At 44.3% G+C, this 15,271-nt stretch overlaps 1 long non-coding RNA gene across 1 annotated transcript in view; it reads left to right on the forward strand.

Moving 5' to 3' along the window:
- Positions 1-13,698, forward strand: part of LOC118572892 — a 65,075-nt gene extending 51,377 nt beyond the window's left edge. Inside the window, exons 2-4 of the long non-coding RNA XR_004943564.1 lie at positions 6,838-6,914; positions 9,219-10,418; positions 13,496-13,698. This is a non-coding gene — a long non-coding RNA (uncharacterized LOC118572892). The remainder of the gene's footprint in view (positions 1-6,837; positions 6,915-9,218; positions 10,419-13,495) is intronic.
- Positions 13,699-15,271: the final 1,573 nt, after the last annotated feature.

Consider the following 15,271-nt stretch of genomic DNA (forward strand, 5'->3'; position numbering starts at 1 on the left):
CCAATACAGGTTGTTAGGAAATTGTTAGTCCATTGTTAGGTCTCAAATGATGTTAAGTCTCAAATCCCAGACAAATGGCTGAGGTGCCTATTTAACATATCTCACTCAGTCCCTACTTGTTACAGGGTATGGTTGGCATATCCCGCCTTCTAACCCAGCTCTCCAGCTCGGAGGCTGAGCTGCCCTTCCCCCAGCTGCCCTTCCCTATATATCATTTTGGGTATGGCAGGTTCCTGGTCCAGGTTGTCCCTCTTGGTTGGCAGCTCCTCTCTGCTCTCCCCTCCTCTTTCTCCTCATATGGCCCATCTCATGGTTATGTTCACTCTGAGCTCTCCCAGATCTCCCTGCTCCTGACTATGCTCTCTCCTTTATCTACAATAAACTTGCTCTTCGACCATACCTAGAGCAGTCATGTATTTTTCTTTTCTTTTTTTTCTTATTCAGTTGTGGTATATAGTAAATCTGATGTGCTGTTGGATTTGCTTGTATTTCTTTTTAATACTTAAAAAACATTTTATGTGTATGAGTGTTTGCTTGCACTTACGTCTATGCACTACTATGGGCATACACTGTCTATGGAGGCAAGAAGAAGATGTTTAGGTTCCTGGGAATGGAATTACAGATAGATGGCTGTGAACCACTATTCATTTGGATGCTGGGAATGGAACCTGGGTCCTCAGCAAGAGCAGCCAGTCCTCTTTGCTGAGCTATTTCTGCAGCTCAAAGATGCTAGTATTTTATTGCACAAGGACCATTGATACATAGTTTTATTTTCTTATAATGTCTTTGAAATCAGGATAGTATTAGCATCATAGAACAAGTTTGAAGATATGTCCTCTTCTGCTTAAGAGGAGGGTAAGTTAGTGAAAGGTTGGTCTGAACTATTCTTTAAGTGCTTGGTAAAATTTATTACTAAATCAATGTACTCGTGGGATTTTCCTTAAGCTTTTTTTTTTGGTAGGAGGAGCAGCTTATAATCCAGTGAATTCAGCATCTTTACTCATTTCCAGTCTATGATGATTTTTCTTGAACTAGAAATTTCAATTTTTCTGCCAAATTATTATTCATAATACTGCCTTATAATCTCTTTATATTTCTGTGAAGTTGGTGTGAATGCTAGCTCACCATTCCTAAAGTGAGTCTTTGAAGTGTCCTCTTTCCCCTGGCCAGGCTGACAGAAGGTTTGCCATTCTTAGGCTTATATTGAAGAGCCAACTTTTGGTGTTACCATGTTACTGTTGTCTCTTGATTTTTATTATCTAGCTTGATAATTTCTGCTCCAATAGTTCTCACTTTATTTTTAAGCTTATGTATGGTTTGACTTGCTCTCTCTCTCTTTCTCTCTCTCTCCTCTCTCTCTCTCTTTTTCATTTCATTTCTCAGTTTTGGGAGTTAGGGTTATTGAATTCAGAATGCTCTTATTTCTAAATACAGACCTTCACAGCTGTAAGATCCCCTTAAAGCAATGCTGTTTTTGTGCACTCAAGTGTTCAGTACATTGTAGTTTGGTTTTTATCACACTAAAGTCTATAAAAATCTTTCCTTGTTACTTCTCCATTGATGCTGTGTTTATTCAGGAATGTGTTGCTAAATTTCTATATATATCTGTGAATTTCAAGCTTGTTTCTGTGACTCACTATGAATTTCATGTCATTATATGATTTTAATATGTTAGCCTAATATTTGGCCTGTGTGGACTATTTCCTGTGCATTTGGGAACACTATATGCTCTTCTGCTGTGAGGTGGAATGTACTATAGATATCTGTTAGTATTTTACAGCGTTGTCTGTTTTTCTATTTATTTTCTTATTTATTTTTTGTCAAGTTGTTTTATTCCTTGTTGAAAGTGAGGCATCAAAGTTTCCAAATTTATTATTGCATTTTCTGTTTCCTTTCTCAAGTCTATCAGCCTTTGCTTCATGTATTTTAGATCTCTGCTTTTAGGAGTATATGTATTTCTATTGATCATATATTTTTGATGGATTTACCCTTTCATCCTCATAAACCACCAACATTTGTTTCTGGTAACAATTTTGGAACTAAAGTTGGTCTCAGTCAGTCCATCTGGGTTTGTTTGCTGTTTTCACTATTATTCTTTATATTCTTCTGCTATCAGTGTAGTGGCCGAGCCTGAAGTAGATAGCATACAGCTGGATTCTGTTGTTTCCCAAAACTTGTTTTGCTGTAATCTGCTTTTTCATTGGACTCATTGGTCTGTTTACTTTCTAAGATGTTACTAATGAGGCGTGCATTATGCCTGCCATTTTGGTGTCTGTTTCTTGTATGCGTTGTGTCAACTGTGTTCTCAATCCTGTGTCTCCTTTCCTGGAGATTTGTTGTTGTCTTTATGAGACAGGCCTCACTATATAGGTCAAGGAAGTCTCAAACTCATGGTCCTCCTGCATCAGTCATCTGAGCACTGGAATTACAGGCATGAATCAGCATCCCTACTTTGTATGAAGACATCTTCTAGTGTGACTTTTAATTTTTGTTTTTATTCTTTATTGTGCCTCGTGTCTTAGAGGTCACTGTATGGAGTGCAAATAACATTTTAATTTATAACTTTCAGATTAATACCACCTCATTTCAATATTATATGTGTTTTTCTCCTGTTTAGCTCTAGGCCCACTTATTCCCTTTGTGCTATAAAGTATATATGAACTGTGAGTTAGTAATTACATCTTTATGTGTTGTTTGCCCATGAACACAGACTTAAAGCAATTGCTTTATTTAATTGCCTTTTAAATCACACTGGAGGAAAATTTACAAACAAAATATACATCGACACTGTGGTTTCTTTTTTCTTTAGTACTGACTTGTTGAGTACCTTTATCCAAGCACTCTCTTTCTTTCTGCAGATTTGATTTGCTGCTTTATATCTACTGTCATTTGATTTCATCCCAGCTGACTTCCTTTAATATTTTTTGTGGGGCAAGTTTACTTATTCAGTGGATCTTCTTAGTTCTTATTCATCCAGAATGCCAATTTCTCCTTTGTTTTGGAGGATAGTTTTTTGAACATAGAATACTTGGTTGACTATTTTGGTTGGCATTTGGATATGTTGTCCCATCCTATTGACTTTTGGTTTTCTTAGTCTCAGTGAGAAATCAGCTGTTACACTCACACGTGATAAATAACCCATCTTATGCTTCTAGGACTCCATCATTGTCTTTGGCTTCAATTGTGAAGTGTGGGTGAGGGCATCACTTTTAGTTCATCCATCTAGATTGCTTGGAGTTTCCTGGATTTGTTGCTGAGATTTAGCCAATTATCACTCATTGATCTCGATGGATGTTCTTAGAGGAGAGTTTTCCTCCCCCTATATGTTCCTGATCAGGCTGAATAAAGACAGATGCAAAAGTGGAATTTTCTGGGGAGCCACCAGGCAAGTTAGTAACAGTTTCTAGGGCTAGGACCTTGAGGTGGTCCAACATTATTCTTATTTGCATGACCTAGATGTCCTTCATGGTGATTAAGGTCTATGGCATCTCACTCTAAGGATGATGCTTGATGTTGCTTGGCAACTGCCATCTTTTCTCACATTAGACAGTAGTGACTTTATAATGTATTTTTGTTTTTGTTTTTTTTATGAGACAGAATCTCAATATTTAGCCAACTGTCCTAGAAATCACTATGTAGTCCAGGACTCAAATTTGTGGTAATCCTCCTGCCTCAACTTTCTCAGGCCTGAAATAACAAGCATGAGCCACCATGCCTCACTTGTTCTTTTTTTGTATGAGAAGTCTTAAGCAGACTTGGTTGAAGCTGCATCAACCACTATTTTTGATGTATCCTGTGCATTGTTTCCTTTCTGTGGTGGCCAGTCTTGGCCACCAACTTGACACACTTGGGAAGAGGGAACCACAACTGCAGAACTGCCTCCATTAGATTGGCTTGTGGGCATGTCTGTGGGACATTTTCTTGTTTGCTAATTGATGTAGGAGATCCTGGCCCGGTGTGGACAGTGTCATCCTTAGGCAGGTGGGCCCAGGCTGTGTTAAGGAAGGCAGCTTAGCAGCCAGAAGTAAGGAGGTAAGTAGCTTCCTCTGTCGGTTTCTGCTTCAAGCTCTGTGTGGAATTCCTGCCTTGGTTTCCCTCGATGATGGATTGTAACTTGCTTTTGGTTCAGCAACAGAAAGGAGGGCTCCTTTCTTTCTTGAGTAACACTTCCTCCGTTCTATTTTCTATTTTACCATGTTTTGAATTTTACTCACTAGTCCTTGAAAAACTCCTTTGTACCTATAGATACAAGTGGTCTAATGATGCACATATTATTATTATTATTATTATTATTATTTTTTTTTTACTTTTAACTTTACTTTTCAAATGACCTGATTAATAAGAGGGGAAAGGCAGTTGTGGTTCATCTGTCTTTGTTTTAGCATTAAATATTTATACCCCCTGCTCATGTTACACATCCTCTCTAGCTACAGACTCTCGCTTCCCTTAAGTATGAAATAGGAACATAGAGCTTCTTTATCATATGCTCATTATTTCTGATTTTCTGAGTTAAAAATTACGGGTTTAAATAGATGGTTGACTATTTCAGCTTTTTATGCGAAGCAAGGAAAAAATTTTGAAGAACAGTTTCTTTGTTTTCTCTGATAGGCTGTTTCATTCTGTCTAGGGACACAATAAGCTATAATTTTTAGGAAAAAAATTAAAAGTGCATTTGTTCATGCGTGACAGTTCTCTGTGGACTTCAAATGTATTTGAAGACATTAGGTTGGATTTGCTTTAATTATCAGCTGTTTTGAGAGCAAAGGGGTAACAATTGCCTACTGGCTTATTTAGAGGGACTCAGCTAGTGGTCTCCATACTGGTCTTCTGATCTAATTAAGGTGGCTGTGAAGGATGAGGTGCAGAAATTACTATGGTTCTCTGAGTGCTTGCTATCAGGAGGACCTTGGTCTTAGGTGATTGTTCACCAGCTGAAGAAACATGGTGGTACACATGTTCACTACTAGTCACAGAAATACATTCAGCTCGGCAGCCAAGAGAGTCTTAATTTTTTTCTTTTCACTTTTGTTAAGTAACATCAAAGCATTTTCCATATTCATCCTGAAGATTTAGAAATCTATCTGTCTGTCTGTCTTTTCATCACTAATTATAATAATATAATAATTTAATTATAATTAAATAACAATGTGTGCTTTCCCACCAGCTTTTGGAAATTTGAACTTTGCGTAATTTGTAAGTGATGCTGTGTCATGTTGGATGTAGAGTTTCCATAATCAAAAATAGTGGTTGATGCAGCTTCAACCAAGTATGTAGGACATTTCTTGATTAATGATTAATGTGGAAGGGCCCAGCCACCCATGGGTGTTGCCACCCTGAGTCTTGGGTTGTATAAGAAGGGAGCCCAAGCAAGCTAGGAGGATCGAGGCCATGGCCTCTGCATTAGTTCCTGCCTCCAGGTTCCTATCCTGAGTTCTTGCCCTAACTTCCCTCAGTGATGGAGTTTGACTGGAGAACTATAAGCTGAAATAAAACCTTTCCTCTCTAAGTTGCTTTTAGTCATGGTGTTTGTGGTGGGTTGAAAGAAAATGGCCCCCATAGGGAATGGCACTATTAGGAGGTGTAGCTTTGTTGGAGTAGGTGTGGCCTTGTTGGAGGAAGTGTGTCACTGTGAGGGACAGGCTTTGAGGTCTCCTATGCTCAAGCTACTCCCAGTGTGGGATACAGACTCCCATTGCTTCCTGTGGATCAAGATGTAGAACTCTCAGCTCCTTCTCCAGCAGTATGTCTTTGTACATGCTACCCACCATGATGATAATGGATTACACCTCTGAACTGTAAGCCAGCCCCAATTAAATGTTTTCCTTTATAAGAGTTGCCTTGGTCATGGTGTCTCTTCACAGCAATTAAAACCTAATGAAGACAGTATTCTGTCACAGTAATAGAAACCTAACGAAGACAGTGTTCTATCACGGCAACAGAAACCTAATGGAGACAGCCTCTTTAACACTGGCATGAAGACACTTAGAAACCCTTCAGCTTACTTGCCATTTCTCAAATCCTTCCCAGCAGAAGACACAATAACACCCACTGGCCTTTCATGGCTTGTAAACTCTGAGCTCTCTGGTTCTTTGAACCTCCCCCCCTCCCCCAATCTGCCCACACTCTTCACCCTCTGCAGACCAGCACAGAGCTTTTCAGGACTGTGCCTTCTTGTTTCCCTCTGAGGGCCACATGGCTGGTCATATCACCTTTCACACAGTCTCATAGGCCTTCTCCAATACCATCAAGAGAAAACTTCCTTGACCACTCTGTCTAAGAAGGAACTTCTGGGCTTGGAATATCACTCAGTGGGAGTGCTGATCTCGCTCCCTTGCATGCTTAAGATCATCGGCTCAATTTCCAGAAAGGCAGAACAAAACGGAACAACACTACTACCACCCCTGAATCTCTAAAGCAAATGTAGGCAGGGGAGAGGCAGTCAGATTCCTGCTGTGCAAGTGTGAGGACTCCTGTTTGAGCTCTAGAACTCACTTTAAAAAGCCCAGAGTGGCAAAGCTTGCCTGTAATCCCAGCGCTAGAGAGGCAGAGGTACAAAGATCACTGGGCTCCTTGGTGGGGCAGTCTAGCTGAATCAGTGAAGTCCAGGTAAAGATGAGAGATCCTGTCTCAAATAATAAGGCGAGCAGTGTTTAAGGAAGACACCTAAGATAGGACCCTAGCCTCTGTATGCACACCCAAATACACAAGTGCACCACCCAATGTGTCCCCCCCTTCTCTCCCTTCCAAATCTCTTTCTCCTGCCTTTTGTTAATTTTCTTGAAATGAAACGAAATGACAAGGTACAACAAACTTACCTCTAATTTATTATCCATCAAGGCACCATCTCCATGTGGAGCAGACATAGGAGGTTGCTACTAGTCTTGGCACTGAGAGCCTAAAGCATGCCTGACCAGGTAAGAGAGAGGGGCTGGGGCTGGGGGGGGGGGGGGGGAGGGGGGGGGGGGGGCGGGAGTGGGGGTGTCTGAGAGGAGCGTGCAGATGTACTCCAGACCAGGGTGGCTTCAGAAAGGAATCTTCCACAGAGCTTTGTATTCCTGTGCACAGGCTCTTCCTATGCAGTGATGATTTATTTACAAATTAGAATCCTACTGAGATCATTTGTTTCTCCTTCAGCCAGCCCATGGGGGGGTCTCTAAGAGCTGATTGTACTTCTTCCTGTTCCATTCTCTGTGCCAGGTTCCTGCTGTGAGTGAGGGTGGAACCTAAGAGAGGGAGTGGGGAAGTCTAGAGGAAAGGAAGCCTGTGGAACTGCTGGTTAAAGCCTTCTGTTTCTCTCTAGTTAAGGGAGTTGTGTGGACTCTTAATCGCAGGAAAGGTGTGAGAGCTTGTGCAGGATAAAGCAGAGATGTGTGTGTGTGTGTGTGTGTGTGTGTGTGTGTGTGTGTGTGTGTGTGTGTGAAAAAGAGAGAGAGAGAGAGAGAGAGAGAGAGAGAGAGAGAGAGAGAGAGAGAGAGAGTTTTGGTGCAGCATGATCCCATCACACCAGAGCAGGCTCTGTTACTGCAGCAAGGCATTTCCTTGCATGCCTTTTTTTTTTTTTTATTAATTAAGAAAAAAATAACTCAGAGGTATTTACTGCATGAAAACACATCTTCACACAAGCACATACAAACACCCACAAAAGAAAAGAATTTGGAAAAGGCAAAGCATGGAGCTGTTCCTCTGCCCACCTCCCTGAGCTCTTTACTCCAGGAATCCTTAGTCTCACAGCGAGGCTGGCCTAGGATATACCACTTTGAATAGTATCAGGAGTCAAGTTCCAGCATCTCAAGACCCGAGACCCGTGAGTCTTTAACGGGTTAGAGTTTTAGGTGTGGTATCCTCTAATGATGAGTCGATCAGTAATCAACATGCCATGTTTTCCTTGAAATTGATCAAGATTGACCAAGCACAGCTCACCATTTCTTATTTATTTTTGTTTGTTTGTTCATTTGCTTATTTTTGCAACAAGAGCTTATGTAATGAAGGCTGGCTTTGGATTCACCTTGTAGCTAAGGATGAACTTGAACTTCTGATTCTCCTGCCTCATATCCCAAGACTAGGATTACAGGTGTGTGGCTACACACCCTGTTTATGAAAGCACTGGTTGTGGAACCTAGAGTATACAAGCACTCTACTGAAAGACATCTCCAGTCCAGATCATGATTTCTTAACCAAGCTGAATGATGACCAAGGAATCCATATTGAACACAAGAAGGGAAGAATTCTGCAAAGGAACTGATTCAGTGTGGGCTCTTCATGAGGCACACAGAGGTAGGGCCTAGAGCATAGGTTTAAATAAGAGGACACTTGTCATGGGAGTGACAGTAGAATGGGACACCAGACTGTGAGGCCACCTTGATTGACACCTATGTCATTCCAATGAGCGCAAAGCCACTTGCTGGGGAGACTTGTATTGGGTGGTATGGCCCCCTTTATGACTGCTTCTTTATTCTGTCATTCCTAGGGCTAACCACGACCACCTCTATTTCTAGTAAGTGACTACAGATTACCTCTAGAGACTTGACCTTGGCTGAAAGGTCTAGAGGGATGGGCAGGAGTTCAAAGCCAGAGTGTCAGCTGACCTGCTTCCTTTTGTGCCTCCAAGAGGCTTTTCCTGATGGGGACTTTGAAAGCCTTATCTTCATCTACATCAGGGCTGCCTCATTTGGCTGAGCTTGGTGAAAAAATTTTAAATGAAGGATCAGGAACTTGGAGGTGTGTGTGTGTGTGTGTGTGTTTGTGTTTGCTGCTTGTTTTCTGCTGTACAAGGGACATTCACCATTTCCCTTCCTTAAATTATTAGTGCTCTGATGATACTGGATTTGCCCCTGTCAATACTCAGATTCTGTGGCATGTGCCAGGCTCCAGGATGCAGTCCACTTTGCCCACGACAAACTTGCTAGGTAGTGTTGTGATGGGTGGCAAACCCCAATGTCACCACTGTAAGAGATTATCTTTAGCATGTAATCCCTCACACTTTCTGGTTTTTAATATGCTCCTCTGAGGGGCTGAGAGAGGGTAAGTAGAAAACCCTCAGGGATTGGCTAGGTGCATGGGGAGATGTGGGATTTCTGCTGTTTCAGGAGTGTGTATGTGACCTGAGCAGTGGCTTCCCCTTTGGAGTTTTCGTTTATTTCATTTCCTTCTGGAGCACAGTTGTGAGAGTTATACTGTATTTCTCTGTACTCACTGGGAATTTCTCTTCATCCTCCCAGCCCCTATTCCATCCTGAATTGCTGCTCTATTCTCTAGACTTATTTACGACTGTCTCTGTGGGCCTGTATGCTGCTGGATGTTACATCTTATCAACTATAGTCTGTGCATATTACTGTCATCTGCTTGCACATAGTTACAAGGGGGGATGTGCTCTGCAAATGGACCTAACCTGGGCTCTCCATACAAAAGGAGATGGTGTGGCAAGCTTCTGTGCTATGTGTAGTGTTGGAAAGCACTGATTGCCTTTCTTTCAACACCACAAGTCAATGATTCATCCAAGAAACCATAGACAGGTGGATGCAAAGGTCAGCTTACAAGATACCTTTTCTGGTGATGGAGGTGTCTATTGTCACCAGATGTCTGTTATTTGAAATAATATGCTCACCCATGCAGTGGGATTTTGGATTTCCTGCTGGGCCTACACCAGGTGCAAGGCTATGAGATATGGTGACGGTGGTCCCAGAGAAGAGGCAGCCGGAAGACAGTTGAATGCAGTGACTTTGATGGTACTGTGGAGCATCTGCTGGGAGATGCTTGCATCAGCAAGCAGCCAACTCTAGATGGAGGCTCTGGTCAGGCTCCATTTGGGAGGGTGAGTTTTGAGATGTGGTCCCCTGGCTTCTTGTGAATTAGGTCTGACTTTTAACTCATTCCACCTATCTCGCAGTGGTTTTATGGGAGTTAATTAGGGAAAAGGCTCCTTGGGGAATAGGGCCAACGCAAACACATACTACCTGCCTTCTCTCAAATAACTCAAAGACCCTATGACAAACAGGCTAGCTGGTTTACCTTTTCAGACTTCAGAGGCCAAAGACCAGCTCAGGGAGTTTGCTTCATGAAACAAACACATTTTGTGTCATCAAGATCCACAGTGCATTTTATGGTGGCAGTCCATCAGTACCTTTTCAGTGGGGCTGGTGGGAGAGTTGAACATCTTAAGCTCATTTTCCCAGGCTTCCAGTCTTCGTGCTTCAACAAACACTTTGCAAGACAATTGCCTGTGGAGCCACTGACTTCAGCCAGGAATCCCACACTTCCCAAGGAAGCTTGCTGCCCTGGAAAGTCTGTTGGCTCTGAGGCTTGATTCTGGATAAAGAGGCCTGCTTTGTATTCTACTGTCCTGTCAGGAGTGCCTACTAGGCATAGACATGGACCAGGCACCAGAATGGTGGTGAATGACAGTCACCTTCCTTCGTTTGGTAAGTATGGGTGCGAATGGTGTCCTCAGGGCAATAGTTAGGTAATGTCAAAATGATAAGCTGAGCTTTATGTTAGGAGGGCACACCTGGCATCTTGGTGCCATGCTGAGGGATGCCTAAGTTATTGTTGAGTTTCAAACATGATTTCTTGATGTGTGAGCAGAAGTCTGTAAGGTAGAGAGGTGCTTATCTCTAAAGGCAAGGTCAGTATGTGTGTGTGGGGGGGTATGGGGAGAGCTGGAGAGGGGAAGCACAAAGAGGTGGGGGTGATGAGGGTGGCTCTGAAGATGGGGTGGGCAGGGCAGGCTTGGCTTTGAAACTCCATCAAAGAGCTTGGTGTTCAGTTTGAAATCATTGAAGACAGTCTACAGAGCACAGGTAGATCCAAGCTGTGTTTTTACCAAGAGAATCTGTGGATCTGGGTGTGACCCAGGAGACAAGAGTGGGCATTGATGTCATGGCTCAGTTTGCAGGTATGAGTGGGGAGGAACAGGGCAGAAAGAGTGAGGTGCTTGGTGGCAATGACAAGAGATGAGGTTAATATCAACACCCTGGTGTTGAGTCATTTGCTGGGATGAGAGGTGTCAGGAGGATGATGAGGGAATATGGACACCCACAATCTAGGGCCTCTGGGGAAATTCTTAGCCCAGCTCCAGGGAGATAGATGTTCACATCTTAACTTCTGGAGCTCGTGATTGTAACTTCTTTGGAAACAGTCATAGATGTTGCAAGGCCATGTTTGACTAAGATGGGTCCTCCCCTTGTGATGGAAGGGCTCTGATCCAGCGACAGGTGCCTGTAGGAGAGAGGAGAGGATGATCCTGATGCCAAGACAGAGACAGACAGAGTGATGCAGGTGACACTGGAGCATGTCTAGGGTCATCTGCAACCCTGGACCTGATGGGAGAGAGGTCAGCATTGTCCACACTTGAGTGTCTGACTTCTGGTATCTGGAACTTTCTAGAACTGCAAGTCATATATTTCTACTGTTTTGAGCAATTCACTTCACATCCTTCACTGTCTCGGTCCCAAGACATGAGCACAGGTACATACATGAAATATGGGGAGGAACTTGATTGAGCTGTAGCCTGAAGTTCTGGCAGAAAAGCCATGGGATCATGGCAGCTGTCCTGGGAGCAGGCTGCTGTGTGGGGAGAGCAGGGATGAAAGGTTGATGGCCTCACCAGATAGAGCCACCAGCTTCATCAGGAGAGGGTACCCCCAAGACCCACTTCTACTGAAGTCTATCATTAGATAAGGCAGGAGGCGCTTCTCTAAGACACGTATGGAATCTCCTGTGGGTGTCGGTCACCTGAGGTCTTTTTAACCACAAGCTGGAGCTCAGTGGAAGCTAAGCAGGGAGGCCTGCAAGATGGTGGCTGTGCTGCCGGGGCATATACCGCAGTGAGGTCAAGAACAAGTAGACAGTATCCAGCAAACTGTGCCAGTGGGGCCAGTGCTGGAGGACACAGAAGAGGGAGAGGTACGCAGCACAGATCCTCAAGAGTGAAGAACAAGACCTTGGGTGGGTCTTAGGTTGGAAATCAAGGTCAGAAAGGGAGGTGGAAGGTGAGAAGGCTCCTAAGATACTCAGGAGGAAGCTAAGCACTGGGGGCTGCTTTGAAGCAAGGTCACCACTGAGCACCAGGCCACTGGAGACAGAGAGAGAGAGAGAGAACACGAAAGCGAAAGCTAAGGGAATGAACTAGCTGGGTACTGCAGAGAGTGGTGGTTTCATTCTAGTCTGGCAGATTTGGGAGAAAATCAATCCCAGATGAGAATGGGTGGGTGGTCCTCATGACACCCAGCCTGGTGTTATTCCAAGTTCACTTCCTTTGTACTAACATGGCGGGTGGCTGTGGCATTGAGCAACCAGGGGTCAGACTAATCTTGACATTGAGAAAGAACACAGAGGCAGGAGCATGGCTCCTTTCTTCCCCTCCCCTGCTCTTGCTTACCTGGACACCCATGACACAGGCCTTGGCTTTGCTGTAGCTAAGGAAAAAGCCAAGTCCCTCTGGGCCTACAAAGCTGGCTCAGACCAAGGCTTCCAGGATGCCAGGAGGAGGATGGATGGGTTAGAGCTGCAGTTGGAATGTAGGAAATTATACATATGGGTGTAAAGATGTTTGGGGCACAGTAAGACTGGCTGCATCTCAGATTCAGAGCTCCTGTACCTCTCGATCTTTTACACTGGTCCTGAGAACCAAAGTGATCTCAGAAACCTTACAGGCGATGTGTGTAGGGTATGTTTGGTTCAGACTGCAAGCTACCAAAACTTGAAGATGACCCCTCTCAGCTGCCTCAAAGACTTCCACACCCTGCCAAGGCTGCATTGGCTGGATAGAAGTGATGATTCTTGTGTAACGTGTGAGCCATCAAGACTTGTGACTACTGTGTTATGCTGACATCTGCTTGCTGCTGTATGCAGGAAGGCCATCATGGTGCTCTTTGGTACATAGTGGGTACTTGGCTATCAGAGCTCTGTCGAACAATAACTTCTAGACAGAAATGGCCCAGCTCCTAAACACATGGTTTATGGCCACACCTCACAAGTACCTTCAGTGCCACTCTCTTGGCTTATAAAGATTTTTTTCCCAGAAAAAATAAGACTGCTGCCATCTCCTGCCAAGCTATAAATGATTCAAATGTCAACCCACCTAGGGCTTATGCTATGAGGATATATTAACTTATCAAAGAAGCAGACATGTGGTAGGGTACCTGTGGTCCCTGCACCTCCATATTTATTCTTGAAGTCACAGAGTATGTTTCCTGTGCCTCCTCTCCACCTACCCTTCCTCCTCAGGGGATGGATGGCACAGTCAGCTGTGGAAGAGGGATAGGGAAGTAGATATGTGACAGGTTTATTTTGATTTGGTTTATGTATTGTGAACTTGCATGCCTTCTAGATGACTCCATTCCTGAGGTCACTGTGCTTTCCCCAACTGATAGAGAAAGTTCAGGAAGTTATTGGAGGGTCATGGCAGAGGTGGGGACAGGGATGAGGACCAGGCCATTGGGTTCATCCTGCTGCTCTCTTTGTGTTTAAATTTTGTGTTTGCTTTCCCACTCTGTAGCCCAGGCTGTCCTGTGTTCACAATGGAGTCTAGGCTGTGAACTTACTGCTGTCCTCAGCCTCCCAAGAGCTGTAATTACAGATGTGAATCACCACACCTAGGAGTACTTAAAAAAATTCCTTCCTCCAGCTACTGAGTCTTTCATGCTATTCCCTGGTTCAAGGCAGCACTTCTCTGGGAAAATCTATTCATTCAAAAAACAAACAAACAAACAAACAAAAAAACAAAACAAAACTAACAACAAATTTTTCATTTATTAAGACTGCAGAAGTAGGGGCCTGGGAAGATGGCTCAATTGGTAAAGGTGCTTGTTGGGTAGCACAAGGTCCTGAGTTCAAGCCCTAGCACTCAGCTGAAATGATGGACACATCTTACAACCCTAGAGCTGGGGAAGTATAGACAGGATCCTGGGGTTTACTGGATGCATTGACATGTACACACACACACACACACACACACACACACACACACACACACACACACACACAACAGTAGCAATAAAAGATTGTGGAAGACTGACTTCTGGCCTAGCTTTGGATTCTTCAGACTGTTCTTTTTTACCCCAGCAGAGGAGGATGTCCCTGAGTCTGCCCTCTCTCACTCAGAGCCACACAAGAGGTAGCTCTCAGAAAACATTTCCCTGTAACAAATGACAGGGTGGGAGGCACCTGCCCACCAGGATGGGACAGGGCAAGGGCAGAAAAGGTCTGGTGAGATCCAACCTCTGATGTGGAAAGATCGATCTGGGACTCCGAGGGGACACTTAGCCCTGTTGAAATTCTCAGGCAGAATGAGAAATGGAGAAAGAAGAGGTGCCCGTGTGGAGAAGTGCACTGGTAACTCCAAGGCTGCTGACCCCATGGCCCAAAAGGCAGCACTTAAGGACAATTATGGGCCAGGAGGTAAGTGGGCACTGCTCCTGCAGTGACGCATGTCAGAGTCCATCACTTGCATCCCGACAAACTCGCTGAGAGGATCCTCACAGTCTGTGGCAGTGGTCACAGAGTCACTTAGCATCCACTCCCAAGAGAGCCCAGCAGCTCTGTCACCTTAAGCAGAACAGCCTTGAGGCAGAATACAAGCAAAGCGAAACAAAGGCCGAGGAAAGGAAATAAAAGACACAACAAGAGGCAGCTGACAGACTCTGCTTTCATCGACCTTGTTCCCAGGCTGGCGTGTGTAGGGTTGTCCTATGGAGCTTCCTGGGAGGAAAGCAGAATGGTTGAAATCTGCGAGGTAGGGCCCTCTGGTCACAGAGAGTGCCGGCCCTGGTGGCATAGGATGGCCAGGTCTATGTGGGAGCTTGCCAGGGCCTGGCCAGTGGCATAGGCCAAGTGATACTGTTGTAAATGGATAGGCAGATGGGGCTGAAGCATCTGGGCTCAGAAATCAGCAGTCTGTCACTTCTCCTCAGCACCACAAAAGCTCATTTTAACCTTCACAAAATTGCAGAAGATGACAGCAGCGTTAAAAATATACGTGGGTGGAAGAGTTGTTCCTGAGGGTGTCATTATCGCACCGGCCATGCGAAATGGTAGAAAATATTAAGGGGACTTTTATACTGTAACAAATGAGGAGCTGCACACCAGACAGCTAGGTTCAGGGCAGCAGGTGCATGGGGTGGGGACAGAGTGGAGTCTGACAGGAGGAAGGATGTAGACGCAGCAATCCACAGGGGTGCCAGCCTCCCCATCAACCTGGATCTTCCTCATGATCAGAATCCCATTCCCTCTGCTTGAATATTCCACATATCCAACTCATTCGATGCAGAGAATT

Source organism: Onychomys torridus, chromosome 1, assembly GCF_903995425.1.
Source record: "Onychomys torridus chromosome 1, mOncTor1.1, whole genome shotgun sequence".
Taxonomy (NCBI): domain Eukaryota; kingdom Metazoa; phylum Chordata; class Mammalia; order Rodentia; family Cricetidae; genus Onychomys; species Onychomys torridus.